The sequence below is a fragment of the Elephantulus edwardii genome, unplaced genomic scaffold (genome assembly GCF_000299155.1).
Source record: "Elephantulus edwardii isolate Elephantulus edwardi_28Jun2011 unplaced genomic scaffold, EleEdw1.0 scaffold00389, whole genome shotgun sequence".
Lineage (NCBI taxonomy): Eukaryota > Metazoa > Chordata > Mammalia > Macroscelidea > Macroscelididae > Elephantulus > Elephantulus edwardii.
This window is the reverse complement of record NW_006400139.1, coordinates 129211-137059: the sequence shown is the minus strand read 5'-3', so window position 1 is coordinate 137059 and position 7849 is coordinate 129211.

Sequence of the window (7849 nt, the reverse complement as noted above, 5' to 3'; positions counted from 1 at the left end):
TCCTCTCTTTCAAAAGTAAAAGAAACACAACTTCCCTGGTACACAATCCCCCCACACCCCTCCCACTGCCCCAAGTACATTCCACTGTGCAACCTTAAATGTGGACTCCTGTGATAACCATAAGACCCTATCATACATCGCTTTTAAATTATTCACTCCCTCATCTGTTTCAGCGCAGTATACACAATGTATGCCATTATTTTTCTACACACATATAAATATGTTAGGAGTCCCTAGATGAGGCAAATGGTCAGCACACTGAGTTACTAGACAAGAGCTTGGAGGTTTCGGTCCATTTAGAAGTGAATGTAAAGACAAGGTGAATGATCCATTGCTGAGAATCAGCCTTTGATGACTTCTGGAGCTGCACACCACACTGCACAGAAAACAATCTGATTCACGGTTGACTTCACTGGCAACTGGCTATTTTGACTCCTGTTAAATACCCTAACAAAGTGTCTGGCAAGACAGCAATGAATTGTCATTTCATTATTGGTAAAAGAAAAATGAAAAAATGGAGTTGCCTGGGATGCTATGATTTACCTCGTAATATTAGTAAAGTAAAAATGACATAGAAACAAAACACCTACACCATTCTGCTAATGATTGTTCATAAATTTTGGAAAATCTTACTTTGCATATAGAATTTTTACTTGGATCTAACATACTTTGGGCATGTTGTAAGGAGGGACCAGTCCTTGGAGAGGGACATCATGCTTCATTGAGTAGAGGGACAGCACAGGAGGGGAAGGCCCTCTATGAGGTGGATTGATTCAGTTAATGGGGTAATCAGGAAGGGAGTATCTGAGACGGTGCAATTGGCCCAGGACAGAGCAGAGTTTAGGACTGTTGTACATAGGGTTGCTATGAGTCGCAAGCACCTCGACGGCACATAACAAAGACGACAACAACAACATATAGAATTTGCATTTGGATTTCTCTATGAATCTGATGAATCACACCCATAACTAACAAACCATATCAAAAAGTATTTTTAGATTGTTGTATCTAGAAATTCTTTAAGGGTAATATTTTTCTGTTAATTTCAATTGTTTTCTGCACACTTGTCTCATCATCTAGGCAATCATCATCATATCTCTTGATTTAGAAGGGAAACCTTTAAAGTCATGAATAAATTTTATCCTTAGCATTAATTAGTATTGTTTTTCTTTCTCTTTTTTAAAAACCAGGCTAGTCCTTGGAGGCAAGGATTCTGGGGCTTTGTCTGACATACTTTGGACATGTTATAAGGAGAGACAGGCCTTTAGAGAGGGACATCATGCTGGGTAGAGTGGAGGGACAGTGCAGGAGGGGGAGACCCTCTATGAGATGGATTGATTAGGTGACTGGGGTAATCAGGATGGGTGTGTCAGAGGCAGTGCGGTTGGCGCAGGATAGAGCAGGGTTTAGGGCTGTTGTGCATAGGGTCGCTATGAGTCGCAAACGACTCGACAGCACATAACAACAACAACAACAACAACAACAACTAATTTATTTACAAAATTAGAATATATTATTTTCAAGAACAAATTCTTTCAATTTCTCTCATTCCCCTACCCAACAAATTGTACAACCCCATAATTAATTACCCCTTTCCCTGCACATATTCATCCCTCTGCTTCTAACCTCTGCCACCCCTCTTGGATCTTTATACTCATTCTACAAGAATGGTTTTATACACTATTTATCCTTGTGGGACTGAGTTAGTTCGCTCAGCATAATGCTCTCCAGGCCCTTCCAAGTTAGGTAATAATTTGCAAAATCATTGCTCCTGCCTGCTGCATAGTATTTTATTGTGTTAATGTACCATAATTTCTCAATTCATTTGTTTGTAGTTGGACATTTGGGCTGTTTTATGTTCTTATAGTGGTGAATAATGCTGCTATGTACATTGGTGTACAAATCTCCATTTGTACCTCAATTTTCATTTCCTCAGAATATATTCCAAGTAGTGGAATTTAAATAGCTGGGTCATATGGAATTTCTATGTTCAGCTTTTTAAGGAAGCACCACACTGCATTCCAGAATGGTTGGACCATTTTACAATCCCACCAACAATGTATGATTTCCTTTCTTGCCACGTCTTCTCCAACATTTATTACTTGCTTCCCTGTTAAATTTTACCACAGTTACTGGAGTAAGATGCAGAAATCAACTCAAGATGGATCAGAGGCCTGGGAGTAAAGCCCCAAACCATAAAATTCATAAGAGATAAAGAGGGATTAAGCTTAGAAGCACCAGTCCAAGGTATAAAAAAAACTGCCAAATACAACCAGAAATGCACAATCTAAAGAGAATAAAATTGATGCAAAGGACTTTCTAAAGATTATATCCTTGTTTACATCAAAACCTTTTCCCAGCAAGGTGAAAAGAAAACCTACAGACTGGGAGTAAACATTTGGTAATACCATCTCAGACAAAAGTCCTATATAACAAAAGTTTACAGAATACTCCTGGGCCTCCACAAGAAAAAGACTACTAATCCAGTTGCAAAATGGGCAAAAGACATGGAAAAAATTTTCACAGAGGAAGATATTTGAATGGCAAATAGACACATGAAGAAATGCTCCAAATCACTGGCAATAAGAGAGATGCAAATTAAAATCACAATGTGGTGCTATTTCACTCCAGTATTGTTTTTTCTGTCTTAATTGGAATTTGAAAAAAAAACAAAACCAAACCAAAAAAAAAAAAAACACCCAGTGATTCACAAACTTAAGTGATCATTGTAAGAATAATGAACCCTTAACATTTCAAAACCTAGGTACCTTATAACAACTCAAACAAAAGTCCTTAGGGACAGCATTCAAGTATCAGTCTTTGTAAAGGTCTCCAAGTGATTACACTTCATATCCACCCAGATGCACCTTCGACAGATCTGACAATCTCCTTCCAAAGGCTACAATCTGAAACATGTTGTGGAGAGGTCCTCCTCTACAGTTGTGTGCCATGTGGTGTCCAGAAGCCACTGTAGACTTCAAGGCAGCCAACAATAATCCTTAAAAAAGTTCATATATTTTGTAGTAGATATCCCTTTTCTTCTCACACATTACCACCTAATCAGAACCTACGTATAGCTGAGTGCCTGGTTGGCCACCGGCGCTTCCTAATAGATGGTTGCAATACCAATTACTGTGATATTCATAGTCTTTTTGGTGAATTTGACATTTAACATTAATAATTTATCATAAAATATCAATGCTAATAAACACAACTATTGCATTCTTTCCACCAATTTAGACCACTGAATAATATTCTTTGATTAAATCAATAGGGTGGAAAAGCCTTTTTTTAGAAAAATATTTTAGTGAGGACTCTAAATTATCAACAACTTATATTTTTACACCTTAATGGGAGTTAATATTTTGCAGTCAAGCAGTTAATTTATTTTGTTTTATCTGAGTTTCCTCAGGTCCTAGTTTGTCCCTTTGGATTCCAAAATATCATTGCTGAATAAATGAAAATTTTGTGCCAGTTCTAAGAAGGGTGTGTGTTGGTTTTTTTTTAATATTTCTAATGTTTCTGTGCACACTTTGGTATCTAATACAATGGCAAAGCCTTGAAAAGTACTCAAAAATACAGAAGAAGATTAATATGGTTACTTTCCTATCTCTTTCCACCCACGTCTGTTTTTAAATGCATTTACCTGTTGTCTTACTACCTACTGTGATCCAGACCCTGTTCTATGCTTGTAAGGGTCTGTAAAACTTTTCTAAGTTAAAATATACTTCCGTTTCAGAGCTATAAATTGATTTCTTTACTAGATCTTACCAGTTAGGCTATGAAGGTCCACACTTTACCTGTGAGCTGGGTTCCATAGTGTAATGGTTTCCACTCTGTACTCTGAGGTCTATTGTTTACCTGAGTATGCTTCAGATGCTCAAAGATAGGAAGTTAGTCAGCCATCAGATATTTCCACCATATACACTAAGGTACCTGCACCCATTATGCCGGTGGTATGGCGTTAAAAATATAGTTTGAGACTTAATGCCTCAGAGCCCGGCTAAAGGCCAAACACTCTTTAAGAAACAATAGTAAAACAAATAAAAATGGGTTTCTAATTTGCTTCAGGATTCTAAAATTACAAAGAACATCTATTATTATTATTATTATTAATCTTAGAGGGAACAACTTACCTTACATTCTGCATTCCCCAAAACACAAGAATCAGTTTTAAAAATCACTGTGACCAGTAGAGAGTAGGAAACCATCAATGGTGACCTGCCTTCATGGGAGAAAGTTAAGCAAGATATCTCACCTACCACCGTATCTGGTCTGCAAGAGCCATGTAGAAATTAAATGAGGGAGGAGGAGAGCTTCTTGTGAGGACCACTGATGACCAGAGTACAAAGTCAGAGGTTCTATGCTTAACTCTGAATTTTTATGTAGTAGGTGTGTTTGTTTGTGTGTATGCGTGTGATGAAGCAGAATTTAAAATGGAAAGACATGTTATACAGGGAGTTCTGGTGGCATAGCCCAAAAATAACTGCGCTGTTAACCCAAAGGTCACACGGAGTCTCAACGGGAGAAAGATAGGTGATCTCCTTTCACGAGTCACAGCCTTGGAAAGCAACAGCAAAGTGAGCTGTGAGCTGGTTCCAGCTGGAAGACAATGAGTCGAGTTCCATGTTATATTAAAAAAAAATTTAAAAATCTGGAAAGGAGAAGGAATGAAACTAAGAAGTGTAGTTCAAATGTTAAACGTATTACCTCTGAATGAGGTCTGGTTAATTTCAGTTTACCAAAATATAAGACACAGAATAAGGACATGGAACTTGGTTGGAGGACAGGCGATTCTCTCCATAACCGACACTATGATTGACCAGTTTATGAGCGATTCTGGCTCCCAAGGAGATCATTATAAAGTTGCGTGAATAATTTATTTGTTCTTAAGTCCCTTTGGGTATAAATTTAAAACTCTAGAGATATCAGAAACCTGGAATATTCCCCCCTGTTTCTTTTTAAAAATTATATAAACTGAAGGATTATATAGGAGGTTTTGAGGAAAAATATTTATAATGATCTTTATTCCTGAAGGAATTAAACTTCAAACACAATACTCAGAAGTGTTCTTGAAGACAGACTTAGGTTATGTTAGAAACAGCATAAAGCTATCATGAATAAAACTTGGTTCATTAATGAAGGGCACTATGAAATTTTGTTTAAAGATAAGGCCATTGCTTTTTTGTTCCAGTTTGGAAATGGTTTATACCTTTCTAACATTTTTCTATTAAACTCCCTCATTTATAAAATAATACTGTGTTTTTTAATAACATTTTTCTGCTCTAGAATATATAGTAAGGGGGCTCAGTAAACTCTTAAAAGTAGCAAATACAAAAGATATTTAAAGCAAATAAACTGGATACTATTTATAAGTAATAACAAGATGCACCATAAAGCTACGTGAAAAGCATATTGAATTCAGCCTCTTTTTTGTAATTGTGAACATTTAATTCAATCTTCCCAGTTGACATTGTAGAATCTTTAATGAAAGTTAATCCTCCCTAAGTTATCTTAAATTTAAAAATGTGTGTGTATTCTACTCATCATTCCAATGGTTATTTACTTTTCTTTGCCATTGAATCTATTCTTCTTTTCTTACTAAATTGCTCTGTACATCTTCGATACATATCTCTTTAACATAACAGGGTAATTTTTTAAAAAAATATATTCTTAGCTTGAGAAAATTAGAAGATACTGATTGAAGAATATATGAAGATTACAATTTTTTGTTTTAACTCTTTATTATAGTTTGAGGTAAAGTTTATAGGGAAAATTAATTTTGCAGTCAACAATTTATATAAATATCATGTGACTCTGGGAGTTGCCCGCAACGTGACAGCACTCTTTCCACTTTCTTTCTGGGAGTCTTGTTTCTGCTTGCCCTTATTTCTGGCATCTTTCTGTCTTCTAACCTTTACTTTTGGTCAACTTCCATACTTTTAGTAGTATGATTTACTGTACTGAGAAATACACTTCTCTCTGACATTATCAGTCACTTTATAAAGAAAAAAAAATGAAAACACTGTCATCAAATTGGTTATCATTCCAACATCCAAAGATATTGTCATTTTTCTTAGTGTATCTGAGTTGATTTGAACCACTGATCTTTTGGTTAACACAAAACACATACTGCGCTAAGGTTCTGTCTACAGTTTAGCTGGAAGTCATTCCTAAGTAGGTTTCAACGACAGAGTGTTGATTGCAGATCCAAGAAGTTTTTGACAACCTCGATTTTTCTCTATGCATCATGTCATTTAGTGAATGAGTGGTGAAGATTTTTGTTTTATTGATATTAATATGTAACTTATATTGAAGACTGTTTTATTTGATATTCTGAAGTAAATGCATACAGGCTTTTTCACTTTCTACAACAAATGGATATAATACTAACTGAGATGTTTCAGGAAACAGAGATTACCCTGGATGTGCTCCCTGGTCTCTGCCAAAAATCTGGAAGACAGCTACCCAGCCAGTTGAGTTAAATAGATTCTTTTATTCTTTTTTTATTTCCAAAAAAGAGTTATCCAACAGATTGTGGAGATTATCAAATAATATCATTAATATGAGATACAAGTATAATTTTACTGAAGAATTTTTTTATTATTGATTTTAATGAAAGCTTTTAGAGACTTCGGATCTCTGTTCATTCATGTTACACACTTTCCTCCCTGGCCACCCCTCCCCCCCTTTTAATTTTCTGTTTGAAAAGTAAAAAAAGAAAAAGATTTTTTCATTGTTATACAATCCTCCCCCTCCCAATACACTCCACTGTGCAGCTTTCATTCTGGACTCTTATCATGCCAATGACACCTAATCATATATCCCTTTTAAACAGTTCTCTCCCTCATCTGCTTCAGTGCAATACACATTATTTTTCCCCTTTTTTCTAAGTTTCTCCCCAACCCCAATGTCAGTCCCGCTTTACAACAGTAGCATTATGCAGTATTTGTCTGTTTGGGACTGAGTTATTTCACTGTGCATAACATCCTCCAGCATCACCCGTTTTGAATAATATTGCATGAGTTCCTTGTTTTTCAATGCAGCATATTATTCCATTGTGTGAATATACCACAGCTTCTCTATCCATCTGGGTTGTTTCCAACTCTTTGCTCTTGTGAACTAAGCTCCAATAAACATGGGTGTGCATATATCTGCTTGAGTGGAAGTTCTGGATCTTTAGGGTATTATTTCCAGCAGTGGAATTGCTGAGTCAAACGATATTTCTATTTCAACTTTTTGAGGAAGTGCCATACAGCCTTCCATAGTGGTTGCACTATTTTACACTCCCACCAATAGCGAACAAGAGTTCCAGTTTCTCTGCAACCTCACCAGCATTTGCTGTTTGTTTTTTCTGTTAAAATTTGCTATTCTTGCTGGGGTGAGATGATATCTCATAGTTGTTTTGATTTGCATTAGAGCTAGGGATTTTGAAAATTCTTCATGTGTTTGTTTGACATCTGAATGTTTTCTTTGGTGACGTGTCTATTCATATCCTGTGCCCAATTTTCAACTGGGTTGATTACCTTTATCTTTTTTGTGATGCTTGAGTATTATATAAATTCTACTTATAAGTCCCTTATCTGGCATGTCATAACCAAATATTTTTCCGCGGTCTGTGGCTTCCCTTTTTACCCTGTTTGAGAAGTTTTTCAGTGTGCACAGGGATTTGATTCTTAGAAGATCTCATTCATCTGTTTTATTCTCTCCTTGTGGTAGCTGTTTCAGGATGCTTGGAAGACTGTTTATGTTGTGGATTACAACCTCTAGAGTTCTTCCAAGCTTTTCTCTTATGAAGTATATAGTCCTTGATTTTAGTCCTAGGTCCTTGATCAACTTTGAGTTGTTG